Consider the following 25,387-nt stretch of genomic DNA (forward strand, 5'->3'; position numbering starts at 1 on the left):
GAACTTGCCCCGAATGTGTTTCGAGGAGAATTTTAGGTTTGCATGGGTTGGAATATGATTGTAGGATTTTCTTGGTATGTTTAAACTTTCTATTTCAACCCAATGCTCATTATCCCTAGCCAACCCCTTTGAGCCTTTGTTTATTGGTAGTCATGCTACAAGCCTTTACTCGTTTCTGTTGTAATCCTCTCTTGGTACTCGGACCTTCCTTAATACTCTTATGAAATAAGTGGCTTAAGACATAAGTTTAGGGGGGGAGTTGAGGAATTTGTAAGAGGTATCAAGGCGCCAAAAAGATAAAAAAATGATATCTATGAAAAGAGAAGGCAAGAAAAGAAAAGAACAAAAAAATAAAAGAAAATTCCAAAAAGAGAATAAAAAGGAAGGTTGATGAAATCAAAAATAGGCAACTATCTCTAGTATGAGCATCAAGTAAGAAAAAGAATGAAATGAATAAGAAAGAGTGATGGCAAGTCTCTCTAGCCCCCAAGAAAAGGAAATGCCTCTAAGAGTTGGCAAATGTGAGCCAAGAAATAAAAATGTGGAGTGCTTAAGGAAGGGTATAACCACTTATCTCATATGGTATCCTACCCCAATCCAAAAACTTTCATTACAACCCTAAAGAAGTCCTACTTGGTTTTGAACCGAGTGAGCTACATTAGTGGTGATCTACAAGAGGGGCAAGCCTATAGTATATGAAGCCTTACTTGTAACATTCTTTTGTGAGAGAAGAATAAACCTTTCATTAATCTAAAAATTGAGTGCTAAATTTTGAAGTGAGCTTGGAAAATCAAAGGTAGAGAAGGAAGAGTTTAGAGTCCACCATAATCTACATGATTGAGCAAGAGTCCTTGATGAGTGAAGTCAATTCTGGAATCTCAAGTGTCACATTAGAGCTATATGTGCATAATATGTGAATAGTCACCTTGTTGAAAATGCTTGAGTATTGTCGGTAATTGTTGGTCCCAACTGAGTATGAATGGCTTATGATTGACTCTTTGAAATGAACTTTCACTTTGAGGAGGCGGGAACAGATCTATTTGGACGCGGACAAGCAAAGATTTAAGTTTGGGAAAGTTGATAAGTGTTGATTTTAACCACTTATTAATACCTTCTTTCTTTAATTTTAGTTCGAAAGTGTGATTTTTGTTTCCAAAACTAATGAAATTGTGCAAATTGCAGTCATGTTGAAGAATTGTACCTCAACAAAAAAATCTAACTCAAAAAGAAGTGCTTCGGTTCATAAAGCAAGAAGGGGTGCAGAAGGCCAAAAGTGTGGTCCATAGAAGAAATTCTGTGGTGGCAAATCTAGTACCTAAAACTTAGAGGATGTTTTGAAAATGCGGTCCGCACACAATTTTGCAGCCACAAAACATGGTCGCACTGATGCGAATTCAAAAAGGTCAAAGAATGTGCAAAACGACCAAGTGTAAAACCTTACCAAAAGTGCAGTCGGAGAAGGAAAAGTGCGGCTGCAGAAGTTGAAGTGCAGCTGTAGATTGAATTGTGCGGCTGCAGAAGTCCTCCACCTGTAAAGAAAAGGAAAGTGTGGAATGCACATGGAATTTTGCGCCGCAAAACCTCCTGAAGGGCATTTTTCCAGCGAATTTTATCCCATTATAAATAGATGAAAAATACTCTGTTAAGGCAAGTTTTGTAATAATTTGAGCTGTAGACATTATATTTTACTGTTTTGGGCAATTACTGATTATTGTGGGTTAAGAATTAGTAGTTATTTAATTTTATTTTATGGCTTTAATTAGTTCTTCTTCTTTGTTTTCTTCAATTTCTATCATAAGTAGCTAGATTTTCTCTAGGGTTGTGACCCAACCCTAGTGTGTAAATCTTATGGGTGATTAATCTGATGCTTTTTTATAATTGGGTGTTTATTATTTATCCTTGTTCATGCATTATTTCTATAATTAATGGTTGCAAACATTGATTCATGCATATTTGACTTGGTTCTTAATGAGAAAGAGGGACTTTGTCTAGAAAAACTTGGCTAACAAGAAATTGGACTAGTTAAGGTTTCAGCTAGCCTAATTAAAGGGTTTGAACTAGATATAGGGTAAACCCGACTTCAGCTCATAACTATTTGAATTGATACCCAATTGGGCTTGAGAAAGCCAATTGGGCAAAATCATTCTATAACCGAGAGGTATTGAGTGAGTAATTTAGAGTTGAGAGTTATAATACACCTCAATTACTCAAACAAGCATTAGCGTAATTTACCTATTTGGCTAACACCTAGGTGAAGGTTACATCCCTAGGCCATTTACCTATTTGATAAAAACCAACAAAAACAATTACTTGTTCTCTAGTTTCTTCTCATTAGTTCACAATTATCAGAGTTAATTTTGGAAGTAGAAAACAAAAATACCTTGTTTGGAAGCGCAATTAAGCTATTTCATTTACTCTCATCAAGTATACACACTAACACCCATATTAAACGCCCTTTGGAAATCAACCTCGACTCTTGTTAGGTACTATTCTTTCAATGACTGTTTCCACTAACTATTGAGTATGGATTGGATATGGATCACCCCTGTTCTCAGATAGTTGTGCCCTGTTCTCGAATAACTATGCTATGAGTTTCAAGCCTCTCACATGTCTTAATAATAAAGGCCTTCTTCAGATCTCCCATGCTAGACTGATTAATTGTACTATGGAGGCTGATATTGCTACATCTGCTGATTGAGAAGACCTGGAGCTCCCTGTCCCTAGGATCTGGAGTTATTTTATTTCCATGCGTTTGCACTACCACCTAGTGAACTCCAAGAAAAACCTGTGTCCCATAGATATATAATTATTGCCACTTTGGTAGTTGCCTCCTTCAAAACTCCCCATAGCATTTACCACTTCATTTGTATTCAAGGCCTGACACTCATGCATTTGTTGACCCATTACAAAATAATCAAAAACAGAGGATGACTGGATCTGGACCTTGGCTATTGGTAACTTTCTTATTTCTCTGACCATGGTGTCTAGCTGGGCTTGCACTGATGTAGAATCCACTTGATCTACCCCAACCTTTTTCCTTCTCTCATTATCATTTACAGGGCATTTATTTGCATCTTCAGATAATTCATTTAGAATTGCAACAATCTCCTCAGGAGTTTTCTTCATAAGAGAACCTCCAACTGTGTTGTTTATTGTCCTCCTGCCAGAGAGTGTCAGCCCATCCTAAAAATCTTAGAGTTGCATCCACAAATCTACTTCATGATGTTGACATCTTCTCACAATATTCTTAAAACTTTCCCATGCTCCAAACACCGTTTCTGTATCCTTCTGCTCGGAGTTGTGGATCTCTCTACGAATTTTCCCTATTTTCGCAGGTGAAAAATATTTTTCAAGGAACTTCTTTGTCATATCTTCCCAAGTTTAAATTGACCTAGTCAGCAAACTCTGCAACCAGTGCTTAGTATATTCTCTCAATGAAAAAGGAAATGTCCTTAAGTAGATATCATCTTTCGATACTCCGTTGTGCTGAAAGGTATACATAATCTAACCAAAATCCATCAAATGAGTATTTGGATCTTTGTTGGGTTTGCCTCGGAAGACACAATTATTCTGAATGGTCTAAATTAGCCCTTGCTTGATATCTAAATTATTGGTTGCAATCGGAGGAGGTCACACACTAGATACTCCTTGATTGTAGACTGGCCTGGCGTACACTCCCAGTGATCGTCCAAGCTTGGGCATATTATTTTCAAATTCGTCTTCAACCAGATGTCGGTTCATGTTGAATCTTTGTCCTCTATTCCCATCCACCGTTTTATCAGCTCTGAGAGTTGCTTTAGTAGCTGCTTGTGTGGCTGTTTCCTATTGTGCTGCTTCCCGTGCAGCCAAATCAACTATCTCCTCAACGTTCTTAGCCCTGTTATCTTTAGTTGAAGATTTCCCAAAGAAATTTTCGGTGAGTTCTTTCTCTTTCCTCAACTATCACAGACGCATTTCCACCTCTGGATCGTACTGAATGTTACAACCCATATTCATGTACGTTAAACCACGCCGTAAGTTAGTCGATGTAAATCCGATAAGAGATTATATTTGAGATGATAAGAAGTTAATCCTATTGTTCTTAAATGATACAAGGGTGTATAAGAGTGGTGAACAAGTATTAAAAGTTAGAAGTAAAACGAATCAAGGATGTTGTAACCTGTATTTTCGGATAAAACTAGAGGTACTTACTATTCTAAGGAGGTTATGTTTTAAGGTATTTGAATCATATAATATCTGTATCATAAGTCTTTAAATAAAGCGAGTTATGAAATAAAAGTTGACAAAAGTTGTCGCAACTTACATTCATAAATTTACTTAAAATTTAGGTCTAATGTTACTAATCTTTTCTCTCAATTTACTTGGAATTACGGGGTGATCCACCCACCAAATTGAATATTTAAGAGTGTAATTTCCAACTCATTAAACTATTCGTCAATAAAATATCAGAGTTAAGAGATATTTGTGTTTTCACAAGACAACACATACTAGTAGGTGACAAGTATGTGTGTCACATACTTGTTTAAATGAAGGGATCAAATAAATCCTCAAAAAGGGGCGGCCAAGGGGCCTTTTAAGGGCTGTATTAAATCATTTATTTCACTCATATTTAATACTAAGAACTTCAGATTGAAACCCTGCAAATCCTTCCCCAAAAATCCCATAAAAACCGTTGGTGATTTCGAGTGATACGACGTGATTCTAGTGCCAAAAAACCCGGACAGCTTGCTATATTTTCATTCTCCTTCTTGTAGCTGCATTGGGGGACTGGTTTTGGATGAAGAGGGACTAATTTTCGTTGTTTCTACTTATTCCAAGGTAATTTTATGCTTCTCTTTCCCTCATATAAGCATCTACGAGTTGTAGTTCGATCGTAAAGACTAGAACTTGCGAGTTTCAAAAGAGTAGTATGTTGTTTGTTGTGGCATCACTGTTGGCTGGTTGAAAACTTAATTTTAAGCTGAATTCATGGATGTTTTATGTGATAAAAAGATTAATTATGTATAGTTGGTTGTGTTGTTCGATTTAAAAGAAAAGACAAGTCAAAAACGTGTTTTAGTATTCTGAAGAGTATGTTTAGAATTGCTGAACTTGTGGGACTGTAATGGGGTCGTTTTAAAGTTTTATTGTTGCGGAAAATTAGTAGGGATAATTGAATATGTGGCAGTTAATGTTGTTGATAAATTCTTGAAGGAAGAAGGTGTTTATAAGTATAGTTGTTTAGTCGCAAATCAAGCTTGCCGCTCGTCAGGATTGTTAAACTGTTTTAAAAGACATAATATGATTATTATTAATATTTTTGGGCTGTTTGGTGGTTGTTTTAACTTGTAGAAAGTCATATAAATATAGGAGGTGTTTTCTGTTTCATTATAAATGTCACGACTCCGGTTCGCCCTCCGTGAACCATCGTGATGGCACCTAGTCTCTACGACTAGGTAAGCCTAATTTGCGGAAGAAAAACCAAAATTTGCGGAAGTAAACAATTTAAAACAGAAATAAAGTAGTAACAGTGTTTAAATGTGCCACTCGGCTTACACCATGTTTAACTCTCAATACCAATATATAAACCCAAGACCCGAAAACCCATGAATCACAAGCTAAGAAAAACACTACATAACTATAACTCCTAAATGTCTAATAAAAACAGAAAAATACAGAAGGGCTAAATACTAAAAGCAGGAATAGAAAGGGACTTCTTGGTCTACGGACACAGCAAATGTATCTTGAAGTCTCTAGAGCAGTCGCCTCCTCAAGGATGGTAGGCCTGAGTAGCGGTACTTGGATCAGCACATGAAAAACATGCGCAGAAGAGGTATAAGTACACCACAACGGTACTCAGTAAGTGCCAAGCCTACCCCGGTGGGGTAGTGACGAGGAAGGTCAGGGCCCTACTGAGATAAAATAAAGAATATGAGACATGACAGTATAAGATAAGCAGTACAGTTGAAAATTTACATTAAGAACCTACACAGGATAATAAGGAGTACAATAATGGAAATAGAATAATGGGAAACACCAGGAAGTACCACTCATAACAAGGATGATAACCGGGGATCTCTCAGTATCCCAAAGATCTCTTAGTACCCTCAATATATACCAGGGATCTCTTGGTATCTCGAGGATCTCTCGGTATCCTCAATGTATACTAGGGATCTCTTGGTATTCTAAAAGTATGATAGAGATCTCTTGGTATCCCTATCCTCAATATATGCTAGGGATCACTTGGTATCTCGAGGATCTCTTGGTATCCTTAATATATGCCAGAGATCTCTTGATATCCCGAGGATCTCTCGGTATCCTCAATATATGCCAGGGATCTCTTAGTATCTCGATGATCTCTCGGTATCCTCAATATACGTGCCAAGGATCTCTTGGTATCCGGCACCTCAGTCCAGATCATAAATATGTACAAGAGATCTCCCAGGATGTCGTCCTGTAGTCCCAAATTAAAACACACAACAACAACACAAGAATACTAAATTAAATGCTAATTTCGTACTAAGTAAAGAGTCAATTCTAGCCTAACATGCTTCACGTAATGCAATTAAGGCAATTTAAGCAAATAGGCAATTAAGTCAACTAAACATGCTTTTCTAAACTAACAACAGTCTAAATTCTCAAGTAGAAAAAAGTAGGAAAAAGAAACTAAGTTTAAATACTTAAAGTAAAACCGGATTTTCAACAATTAGCTCAAGTACGCGCTCGTCACCTCACGTACAAGACATTTCAATTATCATGTATATCACATCCTAAGGGGGAGGTCCCCCACACAATGTTAGACAAGTCACTTACCTCGAACCGCCTCAAAAATCAATCTGAAACCACGCTCTTGCAACGAGTACTCGACTCCAAATGGCCCAAATCTATTCAATTCAATTTCATAATGTAAATAACACTTCAAGTAACTGATTCTACAATTAAAGTCTAAGCTAATACGCAAAATTATGAAAAATGGCCAAAACGCCCGTCTGGCCCACGTCTTGGAATCGGGTAAAATTTATATTTCCAGAAACCTCGCACTCTCACGAGTCTAACCATACAAAAATTATCCAAATCCCATACCATTTCGACCCTCAAATCCTCAAATCTATCCGAGAGGGTTTTGAAACTCTTCCAACTAAATTCACAGATTTAATGCCAAAACTAGTAATAGATTTGAGTAATCTAACCAAAATTAAGTTAAGAACACTTACCCCGTTGTTTCTCTCAAAAATCTCCCAAAAATCGCCTCTTACCGAGCTCCAAATTTGTAAAAATGGAAAATGGGACTTAAAATATTCTAAGAACACTTAAAATATTCTGTCCAGTAAGTTTTGCATCTGCGACCAAATGAGTTGCACCTGCGGTCCCGCAGGTGCGAGAAGAGATCTCGCTTCTGCGGCGGTTTTCGCATTTGCGGACGCGCTTTTGCGGTCTATGTTGGCACTCCCTTTTTCTGCTTCTGCGATGTAATAGCCGCTTCTGCGGCTCCGCAACTGCGGAACCCAAACTGCAAGTGCGGTTATGACAGATATCAGCTGAAGCTGCAACCTTCCAACTCCCAAAATTCTTCTGTCAACCATCCGAAATTATCCGGAGGCCTCCGGGACCTCAACCAAAGGCACCAACAAGTCACAAACAACTATATAAACTTGTACCAATCCTTAGAACACCTAAAACAACATCGGAACCTTGAATTAACCATGGATTTCAAGCCTAAGAACTCCAAAATTCTCAAAATACGCTTTCGATCAAAAAGTCTATCAAATCTCGTCCGAATGACCTGAAATTTTGCACACACGTCACATTTAACACTACGGAGCTACTCCAACATCCGAAAATTCAATTCTGACCCTTGGATAAAAATCTCACTATCGGACTGGAAACTTCAAAAATTCAAGTTTCGGCATTTCAAGCCTAAATTAGCTACGGACCTCCAAAACACACTCTGAACATGCTCCTAACCCCAAAATCACCCAAAGGAGCTAACATAACCAACGAATTTCCATTTAGAGGCCGTCTTCAAATGAATTTCCATTTAGAAGTCCCAAAACTCTTCGAAACTCAAAACTGAACATCCCGGCAAATCGAAATAGCAGAAATAAACTTGAGGAAGGCAGTTAATAGGGGATCAGGGCGTTAATTCTTAAGACGACCGGCTAGGTCGTCACATCCTCCTACTTACTCGAATGAGCATAGAGACATACCAGAAGTAGTGAAAAGATACGGGTAATGGCTGCGCATATCCTGCTCGGTCTCCCAGGTCGCCTCCTCGACCGGCTGACCCCACCACTAAACCTTTACTGATGCAATGTTCTTTGACCTCAGCTTTCTAACCTGCCTGTCCAATATCTCCACCGGCTCCTCAAGATCCTTGTCCAACTAGACTGAACTAAAATCCAACACGTGCGACAAATCACCATAATACCTCCGAAGCATCGAAACATGAAATACCGGATGAACTCCTGCCAAGCTGGGAGGTAACGCAAGCTCATAAGCAACCTCCCCAACATGCCTCAATATCTCAAAAGGGCCAATAAACCTCAGACTCAACTTCCCTTTCTTCCCAAATCTCATAATGCCCTTCATAGGCGAAACCCGAAGCAGAACCCGCTCTCCGACCATATAGGAAACATCACAAACCTTCCGGTCAGCGTAACTCTTCTGTCTGGACTAGGCTGTACGGAGTCTGTCCTAAATCACCTTCACCTTCTCCAAAGCATCCTGAACCAAATCCGTGCCCAATAATCTGGCCTCACCAGGCTCAAACCAACCCACCGGAGACCTACACCGCCTACCATATAAAGCCTCATACGGTGCCATCTGAATGCTGGACTGATAGCTGTTGTTGTAAGCAAACTCCACCAATGGCAAGAACTGATCCTAAGACCCTCACGCACGGAGCATATCCTCAAAAATCCAAATAGTGCGCTCGGATTGTCTGTCCGTCTGAGGGTGAAATGTTGTACTCAACTCTACCCAAGTACCCAACTCACGCTGAACGGCCCTCCAAAACCGTGATGTGAACTGAGAACCTCTATTTGAAATAATGGAAAATGGAATACCATGCAGACGAACAATCTCCCGGATATAAATCTCCGCCAACCGCTCCGAAGAATAGGTAGTACACATAGGAATGAAATGAGCGGACTTGGTCAGCTGTTCCACAATCACCCAAATAGCATCAAACTTCTTCAAAGTCCGTGGGAGTCCAACTACAAAGTCCATGGTGATCCACTCCCACTTCCACTCCGGAATCTCTATTTGCTGAAGCAAGCCACCCGGCCTCTGGTGTTCATACTTCACCTGCTGACAATTGAGGCACCGAGCTACAAATCCAAGTATATCTTTCTTCATCCGCCTCTACCAATAGTGCTGCCTCAAATACTGATACATCTTTGCGGCACTCGGATGGATGGAATACCGCGAACTATGGACCTCCTCTAGAATCAACTCCCGAAGCCCATCAATATTGGGTACACAAATCTAACCCTGCATCCTCACCAATAGTCACATCTCTGGCATCACCGTGCTGAACCTTGTCCTTGAGGACAAGCAAAGGAGGGTCATCATACTGCCGCTCCTGATACGATCAAATAAGGAATACCGTGAAACCACGCAAGCTAGAACCTAACTAGGCTCCGAAATATCCAATCTCACAAACTGGCTGGCTAAGGCCTGAACATCCATCGCCATAGGCCTCTCTGATGCTGGTAAATAAGCCAAACTCCCCAAACTCTCCACCCGGCAACTCAAAGCACCGGCCACCACATTGGCCTTGCCCAGGTGATACAAGATGGTGATGTCATAATCCTTCAGCAACTCTAACCCCCTTATTTGGCACAAATTTAGATCCTTTTGCTTGAACAAGTGCTACAAGATCCGATGGTCAGTATAAATCTCACAGGGAACCCCGTATAAATAATGGAGCCAAATCTTCAGGGTGTGAACAATGGCAGCTAAGTCAAGGTCGTGAACAGGGTAATTCTTCTCATGTATCTTCAACTGTCTGGATGTGTAGGCAATCACCCTACCTTCCTGCATCAACACCGTTCTGAGGCCAATCCTCGAGGCATCAAAATAGACCGTATAAGACCCCGAACCTGTAGGAAATATCAAAAATGGGTTGTGGTCAAAGCTGTCTTGAGCTTCTGGAAGCTCGCCTCACACTCCTCCGTCTACTGAAATGGAGCACCCTTCTGGGTCAACCTGGTCATAGGGGCTGCAATCGATGAAAACCCCTCGACAAAACGACAGTAGTAGCCCGCCAAACCAAGGAAACTGCGGATCTCTGTAGTTGAGGATTGTTTGGGCCAACTCTGCACAGCCTCTATCTTCTTAGGATCCACCTGAATACCCTCTCTCGATACCACGTGGCCTAGGAATGCCATTGAATCCAACCAAAACTCACATTTTGAGAATTTAGCATATAACTTCTTCTCTCTCAAAGTCTAAAGCATAGTCCTCAGGTGCTGCTCATGATCTTCCCGACTCCGGGAATACACCAGAATATCATCAATAAAGAAAATGACGAACGAGTCAAGATACAGTCGAAACACACTGTGCATCAAATGCATAAAGGCTGCTGGGGTATTGGTCAGCCCAAATGATATGACAAGGAACTTTTAATAACCATACCGAGTCTGAAAAGCAGTATTCGGGATATCTGGCTCCCGAATCTTCAACAGATGGTAACCTGAGCACAAATCAATCTTAGAAAACACCCGTGTGCCCTAAAGCTGGTCAAATAGATAATCAATACGAGGAAAAGGATAACGGTTCTTCACTGTCACTTTGTTCAACTTGCAATAATCAATACACCTACGCATAGAACCATCTTTTTTCTTCACAAACAAGAGCTCCCCAAGGTGATACACTGGGCAGAATAAAACCCTTATCAAGCAATTCCTGTAACTGATCTTTCAACTCCTTCAACTCAGGAGGAGCCATATGATACAGAGGGATAGAAATGGGCTGAGTACCCAGCAATAGATCAATGCCGAAATCAATATCTCTATCAGGCGGCATGCCTGGAAGGTCAGCTGAAAACACATCGGGAAAATCCTGTACTACTAGGATTGAATCAACTGAAGGAGTATCAATGCTGACATCTCTTACATAAGCTAAATACGCATCACACCATTTCTCAACCATTAGTTGAGCCTTAAGGAAGGAAATAACTCTACTGGGAGTGTGATCTAAAGTATCCCTCCACTCAACACGCGGTATACCTAGCATAGCCAACATCACTATTTTGGCATGACAATCAAGAATAACATAATGGGGAGACAACTAGTCCATGCCCAAGATAATGTCAAAATATACCATACTAAGCAACAATAAATTGGCTCTGGTCTCAAAACCACTAAGAGCAACCAAACACGACCGATAAATGTGGTCCACGACAAGAGAATCTCCCACAGGAGTAGAAACATAAATAGGGGAACTCAAAGAATCCCGAGGTACACCCAAATGCGGAGCAAAATAAGAAGACACATAAGAATAAGTGGATCCTAGATCGAATAGAACCGATGCATCTCTGTGACAAACCAGTATAATACCTGTGATGACAGAATCGAAGGAAATAGCCTCAGTACGGGCATAGTATCTGTCCTGGCCTCCCCCTCTAGGGCGACCTCTACCTCCCCGACCTCCACCTCTAGCTGGCTGAGCAGGTGGGGTAGTAACTGAAGCTGTGATCAGAGCCTGAGAACTCTGCAGAGCACGCTACGGCTGGGAAGTCTGTGAAGGTGCACTCCTTCCAAGTCTGGGGCAATCCCTCACCACATGGTGTGTGTCACCACACTCAAAACAAGCTTTGGGAGGACGTGGCAGTGGGAACTGTGCCGTACGGGTACCCCAAGGCCCCTGAAACACTGTGTGAAATTCGAGATGCAAACTGAGCTAGCTGACCCACAAAACCTCTACCATGCCATACTCTTCCTCCAAAATAAGGACCAGTGGGTCTCTCCAGTCCACGGGGCCTCCTCACTTCCCTATATTCTCTCTCCTAACCTCGTCTGTCCTCTCTCTCCTGGACCCACCTGTATTCTAACTCGGCTAGAGGTCCTCACCACCCGCTGAACTGGGACCACAGGCCGTGTCGCTATGATGCCCGGAACCCGACCAATGAGAACTCCTTGCTCTGGAGTGGGGGTAGTGGAAGTCTGGTTCCCTTCCCGATCTGTGAAGTAGTTGGTACAACCTGAATCAACCCCACCTAAACTAACATACCAAACATGCTCAGAACTGTGCAAATGTCTCCTGAAAGGCTGGAGCAGTAGTAGCAGTAGGCGCATCCGATGCCTGGCTCTGACTGGAACTGTTGGTGGCTCCTTAGTGGCAGCTCGCGCGGGTGCTCTTGCTTAATCGCGTGCGCGTGCGCGTCCTCGGCCTCTATCTCGGCCCCGACTTCTGGCGACCCTTGCAGGGGCGTGGGTGCCTGAAGGTAGCACGTGTCCTCACAAACGATGAGAGAATAGAAGATAGAATTTTAGAATTTGTGATGTCAAAAATCTCGCATGACAGGGAAATCAAATGAAGTGAAATTTTTCCTAACAGTCACATAGCCTCTTGTAGATAAGTACAGACATCTCTATACCGATCAGGGAGACTCTAATAAACTGACTTGTGATCCGTGACTCCTATGAACCTAGAGCTCTGATACCAACTTGTCACGACCCCGGTTCGCCCTCCGTGAACCATCGTGATGGCACCTAGTCTCTACGACTAGGTAAGCCTAATTTGCGGAAGAAAAACCAAAATTTGCGGAAGTAAACAATTTAAAATAGAAATAAAGTAGTAACAATGTTTAAATGTGCCGCTCGACTTACACCATATTTAACTCTCAATACCAATACATAAACCCAAGACCCGGAAACACACGGATCACAAGCTAAGAAAAACACTACATAGCTCTAACTTCGGAATGTCTAATAAGAACAGAAAAATATAGAAGGGCTAAATATTAAAAGCAGGAACAGAAAGGGACTTCTTGGTCTGCAGACGCGGAATATGTACCTCGAAGTCTCTAGAGCAGTCGCCTCCTCAAGGATGGTAGGCCTGAGTAGCGGTACCTGGATCAGCACATGAAAAACATGCGCAGAAGAGGCATGAGTACACCACAGCGGTACTCAGTAAGTGCCAAGCCTAACCTCGGTGGGGTAGTGACGAGGAAGGTTAGGGCCTTACTGAGATAAAATAAAGAATATGAGACATGATAGTATAAGATAAGTAGTACAGTTGAAAATCTACAGTAAGAACCTACATAGGATAATAAGGAGTACAATTGCGGAAACAGAAATAATGGAAAACAACAGGAAGTACTACTCATAACAAGGATGATTACCGGGTTCTCTCAGTATCCCGAGGATCTCTTAGTACCCTCAATATATACCAGGGATCTCTTGGTATCCCGAGGATCTCTCGGTATCCTCAATGTATGTAGGGATCTCTTGGTATCCCGAGGATCTCTTGGTATCCTCAAAGTATGATAGGGATCTCTTGGTATCCCAAGGATCTCTCTGTATCCTCAATATATGCTAGGGATCACTTGGTATCCCGAGAATCTCTTGGTATCCTCAATATATGCCAGGGATCTCTTGGTATCCCGAGGATCTCTCGGTTCCTCAATATATACCAGGGATCTTTCGGTATCCTCAATATACATGCCAGAGATCTCTTGGTATCCCGCACCTCAGTCCGGATCATAAATATGTACAAGAGATCTCCCAGGATGTCGTCCTGTAGTCCCAAATTAAAACACACAACAACAACACAAGAATACTAAATTAAATGCTAATTTCGTACTAAGTAAACAGTCAATTCTAGCCTAACATGCTTCACATAATGCAATTAAGGCAATTTAAGCAAATAGGCAATTAAGTCAACTAAACATGCTTTTCTAATCTAACAACAGGCTAAATTCGCAAGTAGAATAAAGCAGGAAAAAGGAACTCAGTTGAAATACTTAAAATAAAACCAAATTTTCAACAATTAGCTCAAGTACGCGCTCGTCACCTCACGTACAAGGCATTTCAATTATCATGTATATCATATCCTAAGGGGGAGGTCCCCCACACAAGGTTAGACAAGCCTCTTACCTCGAACTAGCTCAAAAATCAATCAGAAACCACGCTCTTGCCACGAGTACTCGACTCCAAATGGCCCAAATCTATTCAATTCAATTTTATAATGTAAATAACACTTCATGTAACTGATTCTACAATTAAAGTCTAAGATAATACGTGAAATTAATAAATATGACCAAAACGCCCCTCTGGCCCACATCATGGAATTGGGTAAAATTTATATTTCCAAAAAACTTGCACTCTCACGAGTCTAACCATACCAAAATTATCCAAATCCCATAACATTGCGACCCTCAAATCCTCAAATCTATCCTAGAGGGTTTTGAAACTCTTCCAACTAAATTCACAGATTTAATGCCAAAACTAGTAATAGATTCGAGTAATCTAACAAAAATTATGTTAAAAACACTTACCCCGTTGTTTCTCTCAAAAATATCCTAAAAATCGCCTCTTCCCGAGATCCAAATTTGCAAAAATGGAAAATGGGACAAAGTCCCATTTTCAAAACTTAAAACATTCTGTCCAGCAAGTTTCGCATCTGCGACCAGATGAGCTGCACCTGCGGTCCCGTAGGTGCGAGAAGAGATCTCGCTTCTGCGGCAGTTTTCGCATCTGCAGACAAGGAGTCCGCTTCTGTGGACGCGCTTCTGCGATGAAGCGTCCGCTTCTGCGGTCTATGCTAGCCCTCCCTTTTTCCGCTTCTGCGATGTAATAGCCGCTTCTGCGGCTCTGTACCTGCGGAACCCAAACCGCAGGTGTAGTTATGACAGATATCAGCTGAAGCTGCAACCTTCCAACTCTCAAAATTCTTCCGTCAACCATCCGAAATCATCCTGAGGCCTTCGGGACCTCAACCAAAGGTACCAACAAGTCACAAACAACTATCCAAACTTGTACCAATCCTTAGAACACCTGAAACAACATCGGAACCTCGAATTAACCATGGATTTCAAGCCTAAGAAGTCCAAAATTCTTAAAATATGCTTTTGATCAAAAGGTCTATCAAACCTCGTCTGAATGACCTAAAATTTTGCACACACGTCACATTTAACACTACGGAGCTACTCCAACCTCCGAAAATTCCATTCCGACCCTCGGATCAAAATCTCACTATCGGACCGGAAACTTTAAAAATTCAACTTTCGGCATTTCAAGCCTAAATTAGCTACGAACCTCCAAAACACAATCCGAACATGCTCCTAACCCCAAAATCGCCCAACGGAGCTGACGGAACCATCAGATTTCCATTCCGAGGATGTCTTCACACTGTTCCAACTGCGATCAACTTTCTAACACTTAATCTCTCATTTAGGGACTAAGTATCCCAAAACTCTCCGAAAATCAAAACCGTACATCTCGGCAAATCGAAATAGTAGAAATAAACTTGGGGAAGGTAGTTAATAGGGGATCAGGGCATTAATTCTTAAGACGATCGGCCGGGTCGTCACAATAAAACAGGTTGTGGTCTATATATAATAGTTACGATGCTTAAACGATAATGATAGTATCATTTCTCTTATTGTATACTAAGGAGTCGTGACATTTACATAACTTGAGGTTGGGTAGTATATACAAGGTATGTCAAGCTATGTCTTTATTTCCTTTTCATGACTCTGATTGTACATAATGTAATGTACGAGCTTCCAAAGATACTCCACTCTTAGAAGCTAGCAGTACTTACATTGTTTCCCTTCTTATGGAACGATTGATGTTGATGTTGCTTCTCTTATTCTTATGTTATCAATGTTGTTGGTACTTCTTGATTCTTATAAGATTCATGATGAATAGTTAATCCTAATAACATTTACAGAGGTTACCGACCTTACGTCACTCCGAAAGGTTCAGAATGTGATTCCAATGAGTCCAACATGCATTATATATATGTGCCTATTTTACTCTACCGAGCCTCGCTATAGTCGACCGAGTACGGAACCTATTTTGCAACCACTGATCAGTTGTATTTTACCAAGCTCCACGTGGCCGGGTAATATTTTAGTAAGTCTTATGATGGTCGAGTGCGTTTTTACCGACTTTATGTGTGTGTGTGTGTGTGTGTGTGTATATATATATATATATATATATATATATATATATATATATATATATATATATATATATATATATATATATATATTACTATTCTTATTTATGATTCTTTCCTTACATTAAGGCTGTATTGTGGGTTGGGCCCAGCCCGGGACCGCTAGCAAACAGGCCAAACTGGCCGGTTCAAACGGGCCGGTCCCTAACGGTCCTAAAAGCCCACTGTGAGCCGGTCCTCCCAAAATAGACCGCGAACCCGGGACCGTTTAGCCCTGGACCGGTAGGTAGTCCTAGGCCGGTTCAACCGGGCCAAACGTGCCCAATGGCTATTTTTCAAAAAAAAAAAGATTTTCTTTATAAAGGCCAACGGTTAGAAGTTTAAAAACTAGCCGTTGGCCTGGGATTTTAGCCGTTTGGCTTTTTAAAAAATAGCCGTTTGGCTTTTTAAAAAATAGTCATTTGGCCCACAAACTTTGTTTTAACCCCAAACTTTTATAATTACACTTTTTCCCTATTCTCAACTATAAATACCCCCTCATTCTTTCATTTTTACTCCCAAATTCATCAATCTCTCTCAATCTCTCTCTAATTTTCTTCTATAATTGCTTAGTTTATTATTGCAATTTTTTGAAAAATTGTGAAGTTGGTGAATTGAAGTATTCAAGTCTTCAACGATATTCAATTTTCAAGAAGTTGTTCGTCAATTCGGTAAACTCATTCCAACTCTTAAGTTTTAATATTATAGTTTTGTTTGTTTTAGTTTGTATAATTATAATTAATATAGACTTTTCTTTGAAAAAAATATTTGGTGGTAAGTGTAAAGGAAAATCTAAAATTGGTGAATCTAGTCGCCAAGCTACTACTCCTCCCCTGGCTCCCCAACCCAGACCTGTTACCCGTCCTCCTCCACTTGTTATTCTTGGTAGTGATAACCCTTGTTTTCAATTTTCTGATAGTCAATTTTTCCATGATGTTGCACTAGGTCAACAATTAAATGTTGAAGTTATGAATGCTCTTTATCCTAATCAAACTATCTTTGAAAATGATGAGGAAAATAATGATTTAGATGAAATACAACCGGATTTAGATGATACACCTACTAGTCATGTTAATAACCCAACTGATAATAATCCAAATGATGCCCCGCCTGACCCTCCTGTAGTAACCCCTACTTTTAATAGACAACCTTCTAAATAGACCGAAACATCTCTAGTTTGGCACTTTTTTACTCAACTAAGAGAACAAAATAAAGCTAAGTGTAAAACTCGTGGGTCTTTGATGGCTCATAAATATACTGGAGACCATAGCGGTACGGGTACTTTGACTAGACATGTTAAATCCTACCATGAATTAGGAGGTCCTCACTTTTGGCACACAAAAATTTATAAGGCTTTAATCACTTTCAGATGATGAATTTGCTACACTTGGAGATGCAAATGCCTCAATTAAAATATATTCTCAAACAATTTATAATGCTTATCAACTTGCCTTAGATCATGCTAGACCAAATGTTCAACTCCTACTTCGTCTAGTTCGCAATCATCAAAAAGAACTATGTGCCTAAAAGCACTTAGTTCTTGGACGGAGTTCAGGGGTTCTCAAGGTGATAATATTGGTGATAGTCACAACTAAATGAACTTCAAGTTTATTTGTTACAGGGACTTGAATCAGAGAAACCTGATGGCTCCTTTGATGTTTTAGAATGGTGGAAGGACAAACAAAAATACTATCCGGTTCTTTCAAGGATGGCTCGAGTTATTTTAAGTGTTCAAGCTTCAACAGTGGCATCGGAGAGCGCTTCAGTCAAGCGAGACTTCAAATCGGTGATCATAGAGCATCTATGAGAGAGAGCTTGGAAAAATCAGTACTCTTCAGAGATTGGATCCATTCGGAAAGAAGAAATTTTGGACTTGCAGAATCACAACCGGAGATAGACGAAGCCTATGAAAAATGCTAGTGAAACTTGCACAGGATACTGCTTCGCCCGGAAGCGGTGATGAACAAGCTTCTTTTCCGCCACCACCAACGGAAATTCCTCCGGACCTTGAAGTATTTATCAAATTTATTAGAGATAATACATAGACTAATATGTAACTTGTATTTTGGCACATCTTTCTTAGTTTTTTTTCCTTTTAATGGTGGTATTAGTACCTTGTTGTGCTCATTCCATTAGGGGGAGGAAGACTAAGAAAGATACTGTCATTTTTTGTTAATATCGTAATAATAAAAATTATAAGACATTCCCTTGAATATTTCTTTTCAATTTCTCTCTCTCTCTCTCTCTCTCTCTCTCTCTCTCTCTCTCTCTCTCTCTCTCTCTCTCTCTCTCTCTCTCTATATATATATATATATATATATATATATATATATATATATATATATATATATATATATATATATATATCTAATACATATAATGACCCAAAAGGTCATCACTTGTTTTAAAATAAAATTTCCGTGTTCTGAGGCCTTGAAAACCTCATTTAGAGTCACCTCAATTTGTGTGCGTAGTTCGGCGCATAGCCGGAAAGCTTAAATATAATAATCTATGAAAAATGATAAGTTTTGATTATAAAATGAGCTAATTTTACTTCGGTCAACGTTTTGCGTAAACGGCCCCGAACCCATGATTTGAGGGTCCCGGAGGGTCCGTAGGCAAAAATGGGACTTGGGCGTATGCCCGGAATCGAATTCCGAGGTCCCAAGACCGAGGAATGAATTTTCAAAGAAAATTATTTTTTGGAATTGTTTAAAGAAATTTGAAATGAATTTTGATTAGAACATGATGGTATCGGGACCGTATTTTGGTTCCGGCACTCGGTACAGGTCTTATATATAATTTAAGACATTTCTGTGGAATTTTGTGAAAAACGGATGTCATATGACGTGATTCAGACGTAAATTGCAAAATTTATGTTTAAAGAAGTTTTGAGAAAATTTCATTGATCTCGAGACTTAATTTGATGTTCATGATGTTATTTTGATGATTTGATTACACGAGTAGGTCCATATGATGTTTTTAAGTTAGTATGCACCTTGGTTTGGAGTCCGAGGGCTTGGGTGAGTTTCGAGTAGGTTCGGGATGTTTTAGACTTAAAACCAGAAGTTGTAGGTCTCTGAACCCGCCAGTGCGGTCCGCACAAAGATGTGTGCGGCCGCAGAAGGGGGCCAGTGCGGTATGCGGCCGGTTTCATGCGGTGCTCGGTGTAGACCTGTGCGCATCGCGGTCCATTTCGTGTGGTCCACACAGGGCACTCGACCGCAGTACCTCAGGAAGGCCTGTGCAGCTGCAGTCCATTTTGTGCAGTCCGCACAGGGGGTCTGAGAGGGGTATAAATAGACGAAATTTTTAGTTATTTTGCATTTTTCAAAACTCTAAAATTATAAGAGATGATTTTTCAAACAACCTTTCTTCTTCAAATCAACTGTAAGTCTTTTTTAACTAGTTTTCTTCAATCATTAACATCTTTTTAACATGATTTCAACTTCAAATCAATTATTTTCATGGGAGAATTGGGTGTTTTGGGTAGAACCTAGGTTTTTCAAAATTGGGGATTTGGACCTCGATTTGAGGTCCGATTTCAATACAAATTACATATTTGAGCTCGTGGAGGAATGAGTAATCAGGTTTTGGTTCGAACCTTGGGTTTTGACCACGTGGGCCCGGGGGCGATTTTGACTTTTTAGGTAAAACTTTAGAAAACTCATTTCAAGCATTCAAATTGATTCATCTAGCATTTATTGATGTAATTAAGTAACTTGTAGCTAGATACGAGTGAATTGGCAGAAGAATCGAGGGGTAAAGCTATAATTGAAACTTGAGTTGTGTTTGAGGCCTCGAAGTAAGTGTTTGGTCTAACCTTAGCTTGAGGGATTAGGAGTTGTGTCCTATTTGCTATTTGTTTCTTATTGAGTATGATGTATAGGCATGGTGACGAGTATCTATGCGTTGGTGTCAAGCATGATCGTGAGTCTTATATTGTGATTTTCATGATCTCATTGTATTATTCATGCCTTGGTGAAGATTTTTATTTGTTGTGTAAAGTTGTGGAAAGAATTGTGACCTATGAACATTGAGGAGCATTGGCTCCAGTTGTATAACGAATTGTGAAAGTATAAGTGATAATCGAAACTCTAGAGCATTGGTTCGAGTCGTGAAGTGAATTGTGAAGTAAAAGTGAGAAAGAAAAGAGATCATTATGTTTCCCCTTGCCGGGCTATGGTTGAGTCGAGGTTCCCTTGCTGGGACGTATATACTTGTACTGTTGAGTTCCTTTGCCGGGATGGTGTAGTCTATAGTTGATCCCTTGTCGGGATAATTAATATATATATATAGATCGGTTTGCACGCCGCAACAAATATTATATTGGATCGGGTTGCACGCCGCAATAGATATTATATTGGATCGGGTTGTACGCCGCAACAGTTATATATGTGGATCGGGTTGCACTTCGCGACAATGTTAAATGATAAGGGATTGGGTTGCGCGCCGCAACCGCATTGTTATTGTATTATTGTAGATATCAGGCGTTATTTCATACTTTATTAAGTTTCTGTTAGAGTTGATATGTTTCCGCGAAGCATGTTTCCCCCTCCCTTTTTAAACTGTTATTTCCTGTTTATATTTTCGCTGTATATTAGATAACTGCACAGGTTTATCTGGAGTCTGGTCCTAGCCTCGTCACTACCTCGCCGGGGTTAGGCCAGTCACTTACCAGCACATGGGGTCGGTTGTGTTGATACTACACTCTGCACTCTGTGCAGATACTAGAGTGGGACTTGGTCAACAGCAGTAGGGGAGCCAGCCTTCAGTCCACTGAGACTCCGAGGTAGCCTTGCAGGTGTCCGCAGGTCTGGCATCTCTTCTATCAGTTTTTAGGTTCTGTTATCATTTGTACTCGAGACATACCATGTTCTTTACTTTCAAGCAATTATTTGTAGTAATCATAGATAGTCCGTGAATGTTGTGACACCCGTTTCTGGGTAGAGGCATATGTGGAGTTTCTTATTATTTTGGTTCAATTTATCTAAGTCTTCCGCTTAATCTCATATTCCACTGTTTAAATGTTGTTATATCGAAATTGTTAATGTATATAAAATGGGTAAAAAGGTAAATTATGCAATTGATTGGCTTGCCTAGCTCGTACTAGTAGGCACCATCACGACTCCCGAGGGTAGAAATCCGGGTCGTGACTAGTTGGTATCAGAGCTCTAGGTTACATAGGTCTCACAATTCACGGACAAGCTTAGTAGAGTCTGAGGGATCGGTACGGAGACGTCTGTATTTATCCCCCAGAGGCTACAGAGTTAGGAAAAATTTCACATTTGTTCTTTCTCGTCGTACGACTTTGTTTCTCAATGCTAATTAAACTTCTACTCTGTTCTTTCGCAGATGGCGAGAACACGCGCTTCCTCATCCTCCGCTCAGCAGCTTAAACCCCAAGAAAAAGCTCCCATGAGGGGTAGAGGGTGAGGGCGAGGCCGAGCTAGAGGCCGAGGTAGGGGTAGATCTCAGCCCCGAGCAGCAGCCCCAGTAATGGAGCCTCAGGTTGATTTTGATGAGGAGGTTCCGGCTCCAGCAGTTCTGGTGTGCCCAGCTCAGGTCCCAGAGAGGTTTATTGCTACCCCAATTTTTCAGGATGCTCTGGTCCGATTAGTGGGCCTCATGGAGAGTGTCACCCGGACAGGCTTGCTTCATGTAGCACCAGCCATCTCTCAGGCTGAAGGAGGGGCCTAGACTCCTGCTACTCACACTCCAGAGCAGGTAGCTCCTCAAATTCAGACTCCAGCGGTTCAGCCAGTTGGGGAAGTATAACCGAGTGTGGTAGCTCAGACCGGTGATGGAGCGGCTATGTCCGCCGATGCTTTGTGGATACTGGATAAGTTCACCATGCTCTCCACTTCTACTTTCAGCGGTGCATCTGCTGAGGATCCCCAAGATTATCTAGATAGCTGCCACGAGGTTCTCAGGAACATGGGCATTGTTGAGACCAATGGGGTCAATTTTGCTATATTTTGCTTGTCTGGATCCGCCAAGACCTGGTGGAGGCATTATTGCTTAGCGAGACCAGCCGGATCGCCAGCCTTGACTTGGGAGCAGTTTACAGTGTTATTCCTGGAGAAGTTTCTCCCCGTTACTCAGAGAGAGGCCTATCGGAGGCAGTTTGAGCGCCTCCAGCAGGGTTCCATGATTGTTACTCAGTATGAGACCAGGTTCATCAACTTAGCTCTCCATGCTCTCGTCATACTCCCCACCGAGAGAGAGAGAGAGAGGGTGAGAAGGTTTATTGACGGTCTTTTTCAGCCGATTCATCTTCAGATGGCTAGAGAGGCTTGGAGTGAGATTACTTTTCAGGAGGCGGCCAATGTGGCCCATAGAGTTGAGATGGTTCTATCACAGGGAGGCGATCATGGGTCAGACAAGAGGCCCCGTCATTTAGGCCGATTCAGTGGTACCTCATCCGGAGGTCGAGATTCGTATGGTAGAGGCCATCCTCCTACGCCCTCCAGTCAGCGCTCCAATTTTCTCACGGTACTTCAGGTGGTCGTGGTCCCCAGATGCAGTATCCCGATTAGCAGCCCTATAGTGCACCACCTGCTCCTATCATTGCACCACCGCTTCAGAGTTTTTGGGTGGTCATTCAGGTCGTTAGGGCCAGCAGTCTCAGTAGCCGAGGGCTTGTTACATGTGTGCTGATCCGGGTCACATTGCCAGTTTTTTTTCCTCGAGCACCGAGTAGCTCTTAGCATCAAAGTTCTCGTGCTATGGTACAGGCACCAGGTGTTCCACAACTCGGTCAGCCATCTAGAGGTGGGGGTAGAGGTGCTAGAGGTGGAAGTAGAGGTACTAGAGGCAGAGCTCAGGCCGCTAGAGGTGGAGGCCAGCCAGCTGCAGGCCATCCCGGAGATGTAGTTCAAGGTGGTGGGGCCTAGCCCTAATGTTACACCCTTCCATCCAGGCCCGAGGCTAAGGCTTTAGATGCAGTCATTACAGGTACTATTCTGGTTTGTGATAGATATGCTTCAGTGTTATTTGATCCAGGGTCTACCTACTCGTATGTGTCATCTTATTTTGCACCGTATCTGGTCATGCCTAGTGATTCATTGAGTATTCTTGTTTATGTGTCTACATTGGTAGGTGATTCTATTGTGGTAGATTGAGTCCATCGTTCTTGTATTGTGGTGATTGGGGGTCTTGAAACTCATGTGGATTTATTGCTTCTAGACATGGTCGATTTCGATGTTATATTGGGGATGGACTGATTATCACTTTACAACGCTATCTTAGACTATCATGCCAAGAAGGTGACCTTAGCCTTACCAGATTTGCCCCATTTAGAGTGGAGAGGAACTCCTGGCCATTCTACTCGCAGTGTTATCTCGTATGTGAAGGCTCGACATATGGTTGAGAAAAGGTGTTTGGCCTATTTGGCATATGTTCGTGATTCTAGTGCTGAGGTCCCTTCTATTGATTCTATGCCCGTTGTTCGAGAGTTTCCTGATGTTTTCCCTTCAGACCTGCCGGGTATGCCACCCGACAAGGATATTGACTTTTGCATTGATTTGGCTCCGGGCACTTAGCCCATTTATATCCCGCCGTATCGTATGGCCCCGCCGGAGTTGAAAGAGTTGAAGGAACAGTTGCAAGACTTTCTTGAGAAGGGTTTCATTAGACCCAGTGTTCCGCCTTGGGGTGCGTCAGTGTTGTTTGTTAAGAAGAAGGAAGGATCGATGAGAATATGTATTGATTACTGGCAGTTGAACAAGGTTACAATCAAGAATAAGTATCCATTTCCTAGGATCGATGATTTGTTTGATCAACTTCAGGGTGCCAAGGTGTTTTCAAAGATTGATTTGAGATCTGGCTACCATCAGTTGAGGATTAGGGCATCCGATGTCCCTAAGACAGCTTTCCGCACTCGGTACAGGCATTATGAGTTCCTGGTCATGTCATTTGGGTTGACCAATGCCCCAGCAACTTTTATGGATTTGATGAATCGAGTGTTCAGGCCTTATTTGGACTCATTCGTAATAGTCTTCATTGATGATATTTTGATATATTCCCATAGTCGGGAGGAGCACGAGCATCATCTTAGAGTGGTTCTTCAGACCTTGAGGGATAGCCAGTTATATTCTAAGTTCTCGAAGTATGAGTTCTGGTTGAGTTTAGTTGCATTTCTGGGTCATGTTGTATCAGTAGAGGGTATTCAGGTTGATCCGAAGAAGATTGAGGTAGTCAAGAACTGTCCTAGACCAGCATCAGCTACAAAGATTCGGAGTATCTTAGGATTGGTAGGCTACTACCGTCGGTTCGTGGAGGGGTTCTCATCTATCGCAGCCCCAATGACCAGGTTGACCCATAAGGGTGCCCAGTTCAGATGGTCAGACGAGTGTGAGGCGAGCTTTCAGAAGCTCAAGACAGCTCTGACTATGGCACCGGTGTTGGTTTGCCCACAGGTTCAGGTCCTTATACAGTTTATTATGATGCATCTCGTATTGGGCTTGGTGCAGTGTTGATGCAGGATGGCAAGGTGATTGCCTATGCTTCGCGGCAATTGAAGATTCATGAGAAGAACTATCCAATTCATGACTTGGAATTGGCAGCCATTGTTCACGCATTGAAGATTTGGAGACATTATCTGCATGGAGTGGCATGTGAGGTGTCCACGGATCACAAGAGTCTTCAGTATTTGTTCAAGCAAAAGGATTTGAATTTGAGACAGAGGAGAGTGGTTGGAGTTGTTGAAAGATTATGATATCACTATCTTGTATCATCCGGGAAAGGCCAATGTGGTGGCCCATGCGTTGAGTAGGAAGTCAGCCAATATGGGCAGTCTTGCTTATATTCCGGTCGGTGAGAGACCGCTTGCTTTGGACGTTCAAGCTTTGGCCAATCAGTTTGTGAGGTTGGATATTTCTGAGCCTAGTCATGTATTGGCCTACACGGTCGCTCGTTCTTATTTATTGGAGCGTATCCGTGATGGACAGTATGATGATCCCCATTTGTGTGTCCTTAGAGACACGGTGTAGCGCGGACGTGCCAAGCAGGTTACCTTAGATGATGATGGAGTTTTGAGGTTGCAGGGTCGAGTTTGTGTGCCTAATGTGGATGGGCTCCGAGAGTTGATTTTAGAGGAGGCCCATAGCTCCCGGTACTCTATTCATCCGGGCGCCGCGAAGATGTATCAGGATTTGCGGCATCATTATTGGTGCCGGAGAATAAAGAAGGATATCATTGCATATGTAGCTCGGTGTTTGAATTGTCAGCAGGTTAA

The sequence above is a fragment of the Nicotiana tabacum genome, chromosome 6 (assembly GCF_000715075.1).
Source record: "Nicotiana tabacum cultivar K326 chromosome 6, ASM71507v2, whole genome shotgun sequence".
In the NCBI taxonomy this organism is placed as follows: domain Eukaryota; kingdom Viridiplantae; phylum Streptophyta; class Magnoliopsida; order Solanales; family Solanaceae; genus Nicotiana; species Nicotiana tabacum.